At 40.0% G+C, this 17,128-nt stretch overlaps 1 protein-coding gene across 3 annotated transcripts in view; it reads right to left on the bottom strand.

Moving 5' to 3' along the window:
- The window catches only part of GALNT13 (polypeptide N-acetylgalactosaminyltransferase 13), a gene marked incomplete at its 3' end in the record, with an annotated part of 686,573 nt that overhangs the window by 133,695 nt on the left and 535,750 nt on the right, over window positions 1-17,128 (bottom strand). The gene's annotated exons all lie outside the window — the stretch shown is intronic.

Below are 17,128 nucleotides of genomic sequence, written 5' to 3'. Positions count from 1 at the left end.
TGTTTGTTGCTGTTTCCATCATTTCATACCTCAGATATACTTGTCTTCAGAATGAGACACAAAGTGACAATCCTGGAATCTTATTATATAGATAATATGTATTTGACTGTATTTCTCCCTTGCTATTTGTTTTTCGCTTGGTTGCTTAAGTGGGAAGCTTTTTTATATCAGGAAAGAACAACTTACCTTTGTTTGTCCAATGTCTAGCATTAGAGAGTCCTGACTGGGGACACTAGATTTATTGACTATTTATCGTAAATATGTTACTCAACTTAGAGACTACTTCCTCCTCTGAAACATTTTCCATTTACCAAAACTATAACAAAAGAGTGCATCCTTGGGCTTTATTGTTTATGACCTCAGTATGGTAGCATACAAGAGCTTACTCTATTTGAAATGTCACTAAACCAGAACTCCATATGCACTGTCTACAAAAGCTTCCAGCTGATCCATGATGGCTTCACAAAGAGTGTTGCTTCTAGGGATGTGTAGCTTTCTGGAAGTATTTGTTCAATCAAAAAGAAAATGATACATGTTGCTGAGATGACCTTTTAGAAAATTCCTCCAGTTCAGACACAAGATTTTCTCATAGAAAGTTGTCTCACAACTGCAGTTAATTAACAATACTGATCTTTACATTTGAGAGACTGCTCAAATTATACACCATACCCATGCACTGAAAATGATCAGCCATAAAAACTGTATTTTATGCATTTAGTGCAGGATCATAATTTCCAAATAATTATATTATATAAAACTATATACGTGAATACTTTAAATATATTTATTGCACTCTGCAACAAACAGCATCCCACTTTCTAAAAGAGGAACACAAAAATGCCTTATTTACCTTTAGGAGTATAAGGCACTGAGGGTGGGATTGCAGAAAGCAGCAATAGACATCACACTCACAGGGTGGCTCAGACAGATCGGAGAGTAACACATTCTGCTGGATCCCTAACAGCTGCTCCGAATAGTGTGAAGTGCCTATCCATGAAGGTAATGTAAGTGCAGGGAGGTATGTACCTAATCCTTATGCGTCTTAGACTCTGACTGCATTACATGGAAAACTTGGCCTACCTTGTAAGCCACAATGTTTTGTCAAGAACTTGACCTACAAAAATTCATAATCGGAATTTTCTTTAAATCTTTTAAAACTGTGCTTATTTCAAAACTCTGGTTCCTACAGACCCTACATCACATACTAGGTGAGGAGAGCTATTTTATCTATAAATTGAGCTAATAGGTTGTGGTTATCAGTGGAGTCATACTTCTCTGGTACCCAGCCACAAGACAGCAATTCATAGCTCAATTCAGCAAGATTTTGCCTCGAGGCATAATATTTGGTGTATTCCATGCTTATATTAAGGGATATATTTAACACCTTACCAGTGTGAATAACCATCAGTACCTCTCTCTCTCTTAGGACATAATGTAAGTATTCAAGTGAATCAGTTCCCAAAGAGAGCAGGGTAGATAAGCATGTGCCCAATAGATAATCGCTTCAGAGAACTAATTACTAATGTAACCCTCTTTGTTCTCGAACAGTATTATCTAGAAACCTATATTATACAGACTAATAAACTATGAAAGATCTGTATTGGATATAAGCATAAAAAGAATTTTAATAATATTGATAATCTTCTGACATCCAGAAATGACCTATAAAAGAATGAGCTATAGTTACTTAATATTTTATCTACACGTTTCTTATAGAGAAGGTCATCTTATAATTGGTAACTTTATTTTCAATTTTCTACATGAACTTGATTACTTTTTTGCTCCATTTGCAGCCATCACCCTGATGAAATATGATGATCACATTGTCTGCTACTAAAAAGAAAAGGAGTACTTGTGGCACCCTAGAGACTCACCAATTTATTTGAGCATAAGCTTTCGTGAGCTACAGCTCACTTCATCGGATAAATTGGTTTGTCTCTATGGTGCCACAAGTACTCCTTTTCTTTTTGCGAATACAGACTAACACAGCTGCTACTCTGAAATCTGCTACTAAAGGGGAGCAGTGCCAAGTTGGTGAAACAATCCCTTAGCGACATGTGGATTAATGAGTTTAACAGTTCAACTAGAAGAACCTCTTATACAGGCCTTAACTCCTCACTGACTGTTCCCGCAAAGTTAAGGGCTTCATGGTGAGGTCTTGACTCCCAGCATATTTGATTTTGATGCACAGGAAAGACTCCCAGGCTGGCAGGCCAGTGTTTCTGGAAACAAACCACAGGCTTTTTTCTTGCTGTATAGTTTATGGCTGTATCCTCAAGCATGATTTGCATCCAGCAATTACAATCCTACCTTATTATACTTTACCAGTGAGGGACGACAGCTGGAGGAAATGTTCTCCATGGATTTTTTTTCCTGTGACATTTGCCAGGTTTTGAGTTTGTAAAAAGGCAGCAAACAAAATGCTTGGAATAAAAGAAATGGGTAGAAATTTTGATCAGGAGTAGAACTGGGCGAAAACATGTGTGTGTTTTGTTCTGACATTTTTAAAATGAAACATTTTTATCTGAAAGGCCATTTCATATTGAATTTTACTGCAATGTTTTTTTTTAAAAAGTTAAAGAACCTGAAAACATTTCATTTTGGGTCAAAATGTTCCGTTTGACTGAAACTTGTTAACTTTTTCAGATCACTGAAAATTTTCTAAAAGTTTAATTGGCACTAAAAATTAGTTATTTGCATAGCTCTAATTAGCAGTACTAATGTTAGCATTTTAGATCAATGAATGATCAAGGTAGCAATCTCTATGCCCACGCTAACATTATCTGTACTTATCCCTGGCACCATTCTCCCACCTTGAAGTTTTGCACTACTTCATTGATCAAATTTGTGAGCTTTTGCTTGCTTTGCTATGAAAAGCAGTCTCAAAATTTTGTGAAAAATAAAACTTTGGGGTGGGAGTGGAGGAAGCAAGTACAAAATTGAATTAAATGAACAGCCAAAACAACACCACATCACTAAAATATTTGTGAAAGAGTATTAGCTAACTTGGGCTGGTTCTCATCATGACACACTCACTATTATAGATATATCTTTCTATTGCCCAATGACTACTGGGATTCATTGGATTCTGCAGAGATTATTAAATTCGCTCCAATGCAGGAATCCCAAACCATTTAAGCCTGACACAAAAGGCTTAAAGTGATGTGGGTGTTATTGTGCAAGGCCCTCTACGCTGGAATGAAGAATTGCACAAGTTAACATACAAAATCTTGTATTCAGCTAGTCGTAAAATTCCTCCATGGAAATTTGTTTTGGAAATCTACCTGTTTATGGTGTTGTACATTTACTTATCCTACCTGAACTTAAAAAGGCCACATCTATTTAATTACTGAACTATCTGAAAAAAAGATGGGGCAGATGGGATGAACTGGTGAGGAAAAATAATAGATATAACTTTTAAAACAACAGTATCTATATTTGCTGCAGTTCAACCTTGTTGCCTCAGCTCTGTTATGTTCCCTTTTCTTTTATGGCTGAAGTCAATGAAGAGATTCCTTTTATATTTGCCGCTCTTCTTATGTAAGAAAACTATGCTTATTTGCAACAATTCTGCTTGTATTTTTACTTTGTTAACCATATTTATTATAATTTTATTATTTATATTTAAATGGACTTTTAAAAAGACTATAAACTAGTGAAAATTCATTCAAAGATTAGTTTGGTCATATGGTATTTTTTCTTTGTTGTTGAAAATGTGTTTGAATACAGACCTTTCCCTACAAAACCAATCTCTTCCTTCCCTTGAATCCTGCCGCGATCTCCTATTTCTGATATCACAATGTTAAAGTCTGTGACTAGTTACGCCAACGTAAATCAGGAGTACTTCTGCTGATCTTGGGACTTACACCAGTATAACAGAGCAGAATCAGGTCCAGTAGTTTTTAGAAATGGTTATTAACAGTGCAAGTTTTCTGCAGGACCAACACATGTATCTTTGGCCATTCAAAAACACGACTAAAATAACATTTGAGGCCTATGGGAGGTAAATAAATCAGTTTCAAAGTATTCCTCAATATGTAAGTATTATAGGTTTTTTTAATCCAAAATATAGTTCAGAGTTTGATTCCTCAGTCCTCCATAGATGCTGGAGCTACGGGTGCTGAGGATGCTGTTGCACCCACTGGCTTGAAGTGGTTTCAATTATATACAGGGTTTACAGTTTGGTTCAATGTCTCTCAGCGCCCCCACTATACAAATTGTTCCAGCACCCCTGCAGTCCTCATGCAGCCAAAATCCCACAAATTTCAGAGTTCCTGCATGTCTTAAGACTGCACAATTAGGTACTTTAATGTTGTATTCACACTTCTACTTTGATTTCTGTATTTAAAGTATGTGAAAGGCCATGTTCGAAAATAATTTGAAAACTAACAACATTGCATGCCGGGGGAGGAGAGGACAAGGAGAGGGTGGTGATTTTCAGAGTGAGTGGCATTTTTTTCAATACAATTTTAAGAGAAAGTAATTTAATGATTATAAATGCTTACATAGGAACATAGGTTTGTAATTAAACATTGTGTCTAAATAAGCCTGAAAGCTAGATTTGTATTTTCAATATCCATTTACTTAGCCTAAAGCATTTGCTTTGTTTCTGAAGTAATTAATAAATCTAACCTCTACTCTCTGCTTTAGAAAGCTGCAGCTCTTATAAACTTACTATAATTAAAAACTTCATCACAATGTAAAATTCTGCAAAAGCAAATCACAATTTAACACTGAATTATACAATGTGTAAAGCTACCCACTCATCCTAATTTTCCTAGCACAGAAGTAGTCATACAAATTGAATCTTTAAGTGATAAAAAGCTTTATAGAACAATATTGTTATCCAAAGTTTATCCAAATCATTAAACACATAAATAATCATTTGAGAACAATACTGACCTAAGGGTTAATATCCTGGGCCAAATTCTAATTTTGAGACAGGGACATATTTGCACAAAGCAGATGCCATTAATGAAAATCCACTGAGCTCAAAGTAGATTTTGCAGGTGCCTTTTGTAATGTAAGATGTTGAGAGTCGCAGGCAGATGTTTGTAAGCCAGCTAGCTCATTTGGGGTTGGGACAGTTTGACAGCAAGATCAGGGACGCTTGCCCTTATGGAGAGGTAGATGGAGGAGCTTATCATTTCATCATCTAGAAGGGGATAGATGAGTGATAACCAAGAAGAAGCTGGATCCTCACGCTTTTTCAAGATATGGACAGCTCCTTGTAAGTCTACTGTGTTGGAAAGGTTGCTTCCTTGTAGGGGAGCTGAAAAGGTGAGCCGCAGAGCGGTGCCCTCCACCCATTGGTCTGTGGAGGTTACCTAGAGCTATATTAATGTTCCCACAGATTCCCCCCTCTGGTGCGGACTTTAAGGGAATCCCACGGACCAATAAAACAAGGCGAGTTCCAAGTGGTTGAGTTCCACTGGAGCCAACTGACAGGCACTGTTGGGATTCCCTCCAAGACCTCTTCTACTTGGCTTATCTAGAACACCTTGTCCAGTTCTGGGAGAATACCTCATCCAGATCTCTAGGATCCAAAACACTGGATTTCACCATTCAGGTTCCTTTATTTGGCATACAGCAAAGCGACAAGGAGTTGATCAGACTCAAGAGTAGGGGGTGGCTATGTGCATACCACACATCCAAAGTTAGACAGAAAGCCTCTTTTATGTACATTTACACATTACATTTGCTATCCATTACACCACACATTTTTGGATTGGTTTCCCTGTACACCTACTGTTCATGTGGAACCTGATCTTTACTCTTGTCCATAGTCCCTAGCATCAGGCTGTTGCTGCTTATCTTAGCTAGCACACACATCCTGAGTCCAGCATACTGTTTCTCAAGAATTTACAATTTAACCTTCCATTCACCTTCCCACTTATGCCCAATAAGAAATGAGGCAAGTTACTTATGTCAAGCAAGGTCTACAGGGACTAGGCCCGGGTTAGGAAACTCTGGGGCTCAAGGACCTTGATTCTGGGATTTCCCAGGCCCCATAGTCCATTTTGTGAAGGGGGAAATAACTCCCCCTCACATAATGAAATGATGTTGGACACCACATAGTTGCCACTCCTTTTAGCCCCTCCTGAAGAGTTTACTGCAGAAAAGGGCAATCCAGCCCCTGGGCATCAAGCTAAGAGACAGTACACGGAACAGCATTATGCACTGAAGACAAACTCTTATTTATATCTATCTTTGGGCATCAAAGTACAAGTCACTTGGCTTGCAAGGGCATGGGATTCCTGCAAATCTCAGTTATTTCAATAGAATTAGTGAGAATATTAGAATATTTATGTGACTAAGTATGGATTTGGGTGGTGAAAATAACTTCTCACCCTACATGCTGTATTCTGCAGGATTGTAAGCGTAGTCACAAAAGGATCCAAACATGACACCAGAAGAATCTCTTTTGTTTTTCTCCTTGTCCAAGATAGAAGTTCCTGTGAGGAAGCTCTAAAACATTCATTCATTTAAGCTCTTAAAGGACAGGTGCTCCACTACAAGAGCATCACTCAATGGCTGTGTGTGTCAAAACTTTCAAATAAGCCATTTTCTATTTAGCTAAATAATGGGATTGTTAAACAATTCACAACAATGGAGGCTCATTAATGTTCCCCCATCCTGCCTAAGGCAGGATATCATCTATCTACTCAATATATTGTGAAAAGATCCATACACTAAATATATCACCACAGGACCCAGCATTAAGATATCCTTATGAATAATTCTGTTGCATAATGGAGTAAGGTGTCTAATTCCGTATACCAATACTTCCTACTGTACTAATCATATCAACATTCAAAAGCAAACCTTATATCCCAAGCACCTAACTCCACAGAGGTTTCACAAGACTGGGGAAAAAAAATCTATAGAGGTAAATTAGGATATACAGTGCATGAGGTACTTTTCAAACACATGCTCTGAGGGAACGAATTAGGCACTTTTAAAATACATGTTGTGAAAAAATAGTGTAGTTCTTTTGCAGAAAGAGATTCTAAATCTAATTAGCATCCCAATTGTATGCTGCTTCATGCTTTGGGGTCTCCTGAGTATTTGAGACAATTCCCAGTGAAAAATATGTTTGCCTCTTGCTCACCCCTTGAAATACATACTTCTGGCAGCAGATCTCAGAAAATCTATTGATTTTATCCCTTGCTTCCTAAAGTGGGGCACTTGGCTATTAAAACTTACCAGAATGAAACACTGAAGCAACTGCAAGGTTATACAGTCATTTGACATTACCAACACCCACGTTTTTAATACATCTACTTTCTAAAGGGCTGCATCCATTTTTTAAAACATTATATTTTGTCTTCTCATATAAAAACATCTAAGGCAAATAATACTCTTGGTTTTTATGTGATACTAAACTATCAAACTACCACCTTCGGGGTATTAGTCCCATTTTCCATTGCATTTGTAGACAAAAGGCTGGATCGATGAGGTGCAGACTGAGAAAGCACCACATAGTGTAGACACTTTGGGCCAGCCCTATTAAGACTGGCCAGAAAATATTCATTTTAGTCAGTAAGGTTTAATTGTTCTATTAACTATCTTTGATTCCACATGAACATTATTTTGGGAGTCTGACAATTGGCCACATGATTAACAGAGGTCACAGAGTGGGAAGAGTTTGGAAATAGGGCACATACAGGTTTGGGGAGCAAACAGAGAACAAGCTGAATTTGTGAAAAACAGGCAAAATTTGGATCTACTTTTCCATTCCGCTTTTTTTAATTAATTTGTTTATACTAGTGACCTCCTTGGGAGGGAGGCTCAAATTACTACATTCCCCTATCACCCAGTTCAGTTAAATTCAGTGGGAGAATTATGTAAGAAGGCATACAAAATAAAACCCAGTGTGGGAGTCTACTGTAATCAAGATGCCCTAAATATTGAAATCCCCACACTAAGCAGAGAGGCAAGGGAAGACAAGTAGAAAATAAAACAGAATGGGGGACAAAGGAAATCATCAAGGCATGAAACAGTATGATGGCATGAAGAGATCCTACACTAGCTCTGGCAGATATGGAATTAAACCCTCTTCCCAAAATATCCAAGTACCGCTGCACTCTGTTAGCCAGGATCAGTGAAGAGGGGGTTGCTTCTAGGAGTAAAATAAAAATGGCACAGGTTGGCTAGTCTTCATAACTGAAATGCTGACAGACTTGTCTTTAGTACTAGGAATGACTATCACCATTGCTAGGCTGCAATTTCATTCCAGGCCCTTTTAGAAAAATAGAATAATTTAACTATTCCATTGTCTATATCACTATCCCAAACACTTACATAATGATGCTTTTTACCAATAATGTATCCAGAATGTACTTTCTAAAGTATTTTAGAATAAAACAAAGGTTAATGTGATTTTCTAATACATTTTGAGTGCATTATTTCACCGAAATGCATTAAACAACTAACCCCAGTCAGCCTTGAGCACCTGCTGGTAAGATGTAATGCAAAAGCAGCTAGAATGTCAGACACCTAGGATCAAGGTATTATTATTTCCTTGTTTCATACCCCTATAAACCAAACTGTATTCTTAATTGATATTATTAAAACCATTTATTGTAACAAGCTCAGGTGGCCCTTGCAATGGGATCTTTGTATTATCAAACTGTATGTGAAAAGAGAACTTGGAATTATCCATTCTTTTAGAAAATATACCACGATACAATAGGTGATTTTTTAAAAAAAACTACCTTAATTTGGTCAAATGCACTGGTAAATCATATCAAAGAGTCCTTTCCCTAGCACAGCATCTTTATTGTTCTCAATCCATTACATCCTCTTCCATTTTTGATCAGAAAAACAAACATAAAATAACAAATACAGAAAAACCATAGCTAGTCTGTTGCAAATATGTTGATGTTGATTGGTGGGGAATTTTGTTGCTTTTTAAAAAATATTTTGGATTATATTTTTACTGGGTGGCAGGGTGAATAAGTATCTTTTAGGATGTTTAAAATGAAATTTAAAAAAATTAAGGGGTTGAGACTATTCTCTCTCACTCAGCATACCCCTTTTTTGCACATGCATGCCATGGCAGTCATAGGATACTCATGTTAACTCAACCACAAATCAAGTGTCTTCAGATATCATGAGAGCCACCTGGGGCATGCTCAGAGTTCCTGGAGGCCAAATTTAGGCTGTTAGGTAAGAGATTAACGTCCAAGACCTCCATGGTAGCATTCTCTGAAATGCTTCCAGTTCCATATACAAAGCCAATTAGACAGGCAGAACTGCAGGGTTTCAGTGCATGGATGAGATGCTAGTGTAGGAAGGACGACTTTAGGTTTATTATGAACTGGGAAACCTTTTGGAAAAAGGAGGAGCCTATATAGGATGGATGGGCTCCCCTAAACCAAAACAGAACCAGATTACGACCTTTTTAATTTTACATGCCAGCAAACTAGAGGCTGGAGGAAAGCCAACAGGTGTGGAGGAGCACATGGTTTGGACAGAGACATCCCATGGGAAGGATCCATTAACCAGGATTCTCTGTATCTTAGTAAAGAGGATAGAAGTTGATAAAATACAGGTAGGAACTGAAGAGAAACAGTCAAATGAAAAAGAGTCCCCATTCAATTACATCACATGATGGCAGACAACTAAAAAGTGACAAATTTTAGAAGTGCTTGTATACAAAGGCTAGAAGTCTAAATACTAAGATGGGTGAATTTGAGTACCTGGTATTAAATGAGGATATTGATATAATAGGCATCACAGAAACTTGGTGGAATGACCATCAATGGGACATGGTAATACTAGGATACAAAATATATAGGAAGGTCAGAATAGGTTGTGCTGGTGGGAGGGTAGCACTATATGTGAAAAGCATGGAGTCAAATACAGTAAAAATCTTAAATGAATCAAATTGTACCATGGAATTTCTATCCATAGAGATGCTATGTTATATGAGTACAGTAGTAGGAATATTATACCTGCCACCTAACCAGGATGGTGAAACATTCAGGGAGATTAGAGGGTCTATAAAAATAGAAAACTCAGTAATAATGGGGGATTTCAACTATCCCCATATTGACTGGGTATATGTGACCTCAGGACAGGATTCAGAAATAAAGTTTCTGGACACCATTATTGACTGCTTCTTGTAGCAGCTAGTCTTGGAACCCACAAGTGGTAATTCTTAATTTAGTCCTAAGTGGAGAACAGGATCTGGTCCAAGAGGTAAATATAGCTGAACCACTCAGTAATAGCAACCATAATATAATTAAATTTAACATCCTTGTTGGAGGGGAAATACCAAAGAAGTCCACCACAGTAGCATTTAATTTCAGAAAGAGGAACTACAGAAAAATGAGGAACTATCGTATACACTCGTTCATAAGCTGAATTGTTTTAGTAAGAAAGGGAAGCATCAGAGAAGGCGGTCGGCTTATGAACAGGTATAGAGAGGGAGAGGTGGGACACAACCCCTCCCCCCAACGGGGGGCGGGGGAGGCAAGGAGAGGCAGCAGAGCTAGAAGCGAAGAGGCCGGGCCAGAGTCTCTCCGCTTCTGGCCATGCTGTTCTTCCCCAGCCTCCGAAGCAGCTGCAGCTCCGGGGCTAGCAGCCTGCGGCCATGCCGCCCAACCTGCCAGAGATAAATGCATATTGGAAAACATAATCCCAACTTTACATACAAAATGATGGGGTCTAAATTAGCTATTTCCTCTCAAGAAAGAGATCTTGGAATCATTGTGACCAGTTCTCTGAAAACATCTGCTATATGTGCAGCAGCAGTCAAAAAAGCTATCAGAATATTAGAAACCATGAGGAAAGAGAGAGATGATAAGACAGTAAATATCATAATACCACTATATAAATCTATGGTATGCCCACACCTTGAATATTTCACGCAGTTCTGGTCAGCCCATCTCAAAAAGAGATAGATTAGAAATGGAAAAAGGTACAGAGTAGGAGAAATTAAACAGACTGGGACTATTCAGCTTGGAAAAGAGATGACAAAGGGGGGAGAGATGATAGTGGTACTCTCTGATGGACCGCAACCTGGTTGCGGTGGAGAGGCTAAAGATCCTCGTCTGGAGTGTTTATACTCCTGATAGGGTCCCCCTTGGTGAGCAGGTCTGAGGCGAGGCTCCTGACTAACCGTGGTCCAAACTTCAAAAGACCCCAACAGCGGAACAGGCACATATAGAGGACCTAATAGTACCCTGCAGCTGTGAAGGCTGCAGCAGGAAGGAGGCCCTTGGATCTCCTTGCCACTGGATCAGTGTTTTCCTCCTGTCAAGTTTTCTGTGGTCACTGCCTGCGCACCGGTTTCCCCACGTTAAAAGATTTCATGCACAGGCCTCTGCCAAAGGGTTCACACCCACACAAAGTCCTATGGCGACAGACAAGTCATGGTCATTTTGTGCTTGGTTGAGACAGAAGTGCATTTTGACAGCAGTGGCTGTGACTGAGCAGGACTTTTCAGGGGGAAGGGGCTAGAAAAGGTGCTCCAAACACAGGCTGTCTCTCACTCCTCTGACTGGATGGCCGTATCCAGTGGGATCACTCAACTCTGCAGCTGAAACAAAAGATACAAGACAATGAATTTTGCCACCTGGACTGTCCACACCCTTATGGACTCTTAGCACAGCGAATGTCCAGAAAGAAGAACTGACATAATTGCCAGAGAACTGACAAGACTCAACATTGGCATTACAGATCTTAGTGAGACCCGCGAGGCCGATGAGAGCCAATTAAAAGAGGATGGAGGTGGCTACACCTTCTTTTGTAAAGGACAGCCACCCGAAGAGAGATACATTCACGCGATTGGATTTGCCATCAAAAATAAGATTGCCAGTCAGCTTTTGGAGCTTCCCGGGAGGATCAACTAGCATCTCATGACTTTTCAGCTCAAGTTTAGCAACAACCAATATGCCACAGTCATCAGCGCATATGCCCCAACACTCGATGATGAGGAAGACAATAAGGAGAAGTTTTGTAGAACTCTTGATGCAGTCCTCACAACCACACTTAAGGCAGACAAATTCATCCTCCTGGGAGATTTCAGTGCCAGAGTCGGACGGGATTTCCAACTCTAAAGTGGCACAATAGGCAAATAAGGGGTGAGAAAGGTAAACCCCAATGGTATTCTCTTCCTCAGTATGACCTGCTCATCACAAATACCATCTTTAGGCAGAGTAATACATTTAAGACCACCTGGAAACATCCTCTGTCCAAACACTGGCACCTCCCTGACTATGTTATAGTCAGAGCCAGAGACTATACTGACATCATATAACACAAGGTCTGAGAGGTACCGATCGCTGTTGGCCAGACCATCAATTAGTAAGATCAGTCATAGAATATCAGGGTTGGAAGGGACCTGAGGAGGTCATCTAGTCCAACCCCCTGCTCAAAGCAGGACCAATCCCCAACTAAATCATCCCAGCCAGGGCTTTGTCAAGCCTGACCTTAAAAACTTCTAAGGAAGGAGATTCCACCACCACCTCCTTAGGTAACGCATTCCAGTGTTTCACCACTCTCCTAGTGAAAAAGTTTTTCCTAATATCCAACCTAAACCTCCCCCACTGCAACTTAAGACCATTACTCCTTGTTCTGTCATCTGCTACCACTGAGAACAGTCTAGATCCATCCTCTTTGGAACCCCCTTTCAGGTAGTTGAAAGCAGCTATCAAATCCCTCCTCATTCTTCTCTTCCGTAGACTAAACAATCCCATTTCCCTCAGCCTCTCCTCACAGGTCATGAGTTCCAGTTCCCTAATCATTTTTGTCAGGTACCTGCAGCTTGCTCCACCACACCGCAAACACCCAAAGACTAAGCAAAAGCAATATAATGTCAAAGCACTTCAAGACCAAGCCAGCTGCAAGACATTCCAGCAACATCTGACAGAAACTCTCTAACCTGCCTGACAAAATCATTGACATTCAAGAGCACTGGGATCAACTTAAACACCATTCACAATGCATGTGCTGAAATCAAAGGATATTCCACTCATCAGCACCAAGACTGGTTTGAGGAAATCCTAGCATTAATTCAACAGAAAAGAAATACATTTTGTAACTGGCAAATTGATTCCTCTAACAAATGAAAACATGAGGCTTATCACCTGCTTAAAGCCAAAGTCCAAAGGAAGCTACATGACATCAAAAACAAGTGATGGCAAGAGAAGGCCTCTGAGTTCCAGGGTTTCGTAGACCAGGATGACATGAGAAGCTTCTTTCAAGCAACCAAAGCTATGTATGGGCCAAGCTCCAAAGCCCAATCCCCTTACATTCTCAGGATGCCTCCACCCTCCTCAGGTACAATGCATCCATTAAACAACTCTGGAAGGAGCACTTTGAGAGTCTACTAAACCACAAATCCCTGGTCTCTGAAGACACCATTGAGTTTATTCCACAATTCTCAGCAATGGAACACCTTGCTGATGCCCCATCTTTTGAGGAAGTCCAGCATGCCAGCACTCAAACAAAAAAAAAATCACAAGACACCAGACCCAGACAGCATCCCAGCTGAGGTTTTTAAAGCTGGTGGAACAATGCTCCAGCACAAACTTTGCCAACTCCTCGCCAAAATCTGGACCTGCAAAGAAATTCTACCTCACTTTAAGAACTCAAACATTGTTACATTAAAGAAAGGGGATATATCTTTGTGTGGGACCAACAGAGGTATTACTCTCCTCTCCATCACTGGAAAGATTCTTGCCCGTATCCTACTAAACCGCCTCCTCCCCCTTGCTAAGGGACTCCTCCCCAAACCACAGTGTGGCTTCAGGCCACCCCAAGGCACAACCGACGTGATCTTCACAGCACAACAGATTCAGGAGAAGTGCAGAAAGCAACACCAGGAACTGTTCATAACATTCATCGACCTAACCAAGGCCTTTGACTACTAATCGTGATGCCCTCTGGAAGGTGCTATGTAGGTTTGGCTGTCCACAGAAATTCATTTCCATCATCGGACTACTCCGTGATGGGATGACTGCCAGCATTCTGTGCAATGGCTCAGAGACCGAACCATTCATCATTCGCACTGGTGTCAAGCAGGGCCATGTCATTGCTCCAACACACTTCTCCATTTACCTTGCCGTGATCCTGATTCTCATTTGCGACCGCCTTCCTGATGGAATCGGGATTGAGTATCATATGGATGGCCAACTTCTCAATCTTTGATGTCTCCAAACAAAATCTAAGATCACAAGAATTAGCATCACTGACCTTCAGTATAGAGAGGAGTATGTCATTCTTGCACACACAGAGGCTGGCCTGCAAAGTACCCTAAATCTTCTTGCAGATGCCTATCACAGCCTAGGTCTCTCTCTCAACATTGGGAAAACCAAGGTACTCTACCAGCCCTCACCTGCACAAACTACCTGTGGACCATTTTGCATACCTTGGCAGCCACCTCTCAAAAACAGGCAACATTGACACAGAAATTGAATACAGGATCCACTGTGCCAGCACATCCTTTGGAAGACTACTCAAACGAGGATCATAGTGGTCTATAAAATCATGAATGGTGTGGAGAAAGTGCATAAAGAAGTGTTATTTACATCTTCACAGAACACAAGAACCATGGGTCATCCATTAATAGGCAGCTGGTTTAAAACAAACATAAGGAAATATTTCTTCACAGAATGCACAGTCAACCCGTGGAACTCATTGCCAGGGAATGTTGTGAAGGCCAACACTATAACTGGATTAAAAAAAAGATTTAGATAAGTTCATAGAAGATAGGTCAATCAGTGGCTATCAGCCAAGATGATCGGGGATGCAACCCCAGGCTCCAGGTGTCCCTTAATCTCTGACTGACAGATACTGAGACTGGACAATGGGGGGCTGGATTACTTGATTGCCCTATTGTGATCAATTCCTTTGAACCACTTGGCATTGGCCATTGTCGGAAGACAGGATACTGGGCTAGATGGACCACTAGTCTGACCTAGTATGGCCATTCTTATGTTCTTTTTGACTGAACTCCTGAAGTCCTGGAATATTCAGGCAGTGAAAGCGTGTGTGGCACCAATTAGGCTTTTAAAATGAATGGATTTGGTTAACAGTCTAATACACGGTGCAAAGGATTAGACACAAAACTCCCAGTGATAATAGGATTTTGGAATCAAATTCTTCATGAACTATTGTGTAAATTTTATCCCGGGGATTCTGTTGCTGTAGACTCAAGGTACATTATCAACACGAGAGTGGGGAGACTACTGAGAGATTCATGATAAAACATAGCAACAGCACCTTCAGTTTATGACTAGCCAATTCTTTCAACATTTTAAACAATGATTTCTAAAAGCTGCAAAATATAATGGGCTTCCAGATGTGAGGTTCTGGCTTTAAACAGATATGATTTGGAATCTGTGATTTTAAGGTCTTAATAAAACCATAAAACCAAGCTTGTCTAAAATGTAAACCACCTTACACTGGCATTAGATTTTATACAAAAAAAAATCTTAAAAATGTATTATAAAATAGATTTTAACTACCCTTATTTTTAGGGGGGGGGGTTCAGCCAAAAAATGAAAACACAGGTTTAAGCTCACAAATACTTTAGCTCATAAAGCCTGTGGCAGCTTTCAGGAGACTGGCTACTACCAATCAAGAAACTATTTGAAATAAAAGAGGGGAAAAAACCTCTTTATCTGAAACATTGACTTGCTGGTAAACACTTATTTTTTCTGATCACAGCCACAATTTAAAGTTTTCAATTATTGTCTTTGATGAGGGGGGAGGGAGGGAAGAGTTTTCCATCTGAAAGGTTGGCAGTTCTGTAAAAACTAGTTCCTTTTTGAACCACTAGGTTTAAGCTGAGACAGCCAATATGCCGAAAACCGCCACAAGCTTTAAGAGGCTACAGGGTTGTTATATGTTTTATAAAAAGCTATGGTAATTTAATATTTTCATAAAAGAAACTGAAAATGGAATAAAAGGGAAAACAAAAATATGAAATACATTTTAAAATCACAGGGGAAAGAAAAAAAAACTCATGGGACTTCACAGGTACATCTTTTATGCACACCAAAGCAAGGGTTCTAATCTGCCTAGATACAACTCATCTCAATAAAGGACACATTATATTGACCAATCATACATTTAGTATGTCTGATATTCCATAACAACAGGGCTGCATGATAGGAAGAAGAAATTTCCTAGGATAACTTCATTATGGAACTCAGTAGGGGAGCAGAGAACGGGGTCTATCAGGTCAAAGTTTCCTCCTTTAAAAATATAAATAAATCAAAAAGCACTATGATGGAAGAAGGCATGATTGCTCATGCACTTGCACAGACAGAGTACAGAAAAGCCCTGTCTTAAAGGTGGCTGAGGATGGGGTCCTCCAGCGTCATTACTGGTACCAAGGTCAGTAGCACCTGAAATGGTCTTGAATTATTATTTTTTGGTCAAAAGATTGCTGATTCATCAAAACCTAAGCTTTTCACTGGAACATACCTGTTTTGACAAAACTTTTGTCAGGAAAGGTTTCTCAGGTCCAGGACGAAATTTCTGGTCATACTGAAAAAGAGACAAAGACCCATCCCAGAAGATCCAAAAGTCTAGAGGTCAGGACACTCACCTGGGATGTGGGAGAACAGCATCCCAGGTGAGTGTCCTGATGACCTGGCTACTGTGGATTGGGTCTCTCTCTCTCTCTCTCTCTCGTTTTTCACAAAACACTTTGAAAAGTTGCTGTTTCAGCCTGATGTGGAATGGGAACATTTCTGAAATCCTGAAAAGTGATGTGCGACAGGAAAGCCTTATCCTGATCTACTCTAAAAGCACTTCCCCTCCAACCCAAATCTTCTTGGGATGAGAAGGGGAAGGACAGGGCAGAGGCTCGACATTCATTCCCCCATCACATACAGCTTTGCTACACCAGTGTGTCAGGGAGAATATGCTGTGTTGGACATAGACTTGTCACAATGCACTCCTTCCCCATGGCAGTGGTGAGACCAGAAAGGAGACTGTGTAAGAGTCTCCCTCTGGGCTTCTCAACAGAGCTGCGCTCCTTGCTTGAGGCTTGATTTTAACATCACAGTCTAGCCCTTAATAAATGCAGTAACACTGAAGATACTATACCTTCCAGGTGCTATAAACACCAACTCTTCAGCTGATGTCTTAAATGACATTTTTGACA

This window comes from Lepidochelys olivacea (assembly GCF_965140295.1).
Source record: "Lepidochelys olivacea isolate rLepOli2 genome assembly, chromosome: 11".
In the NCBI taxonomy this organism is placed as follows: Eukaryota; Metazoa; Chordata; order Testudines; family Cheloniidae; genus Lepidochelys; species Lepidochelys olivacea.
Note: the sequence above shows the minus strand (reverse complement) of the source record. Positions and strands in the feature narration are given on the sequence as shown.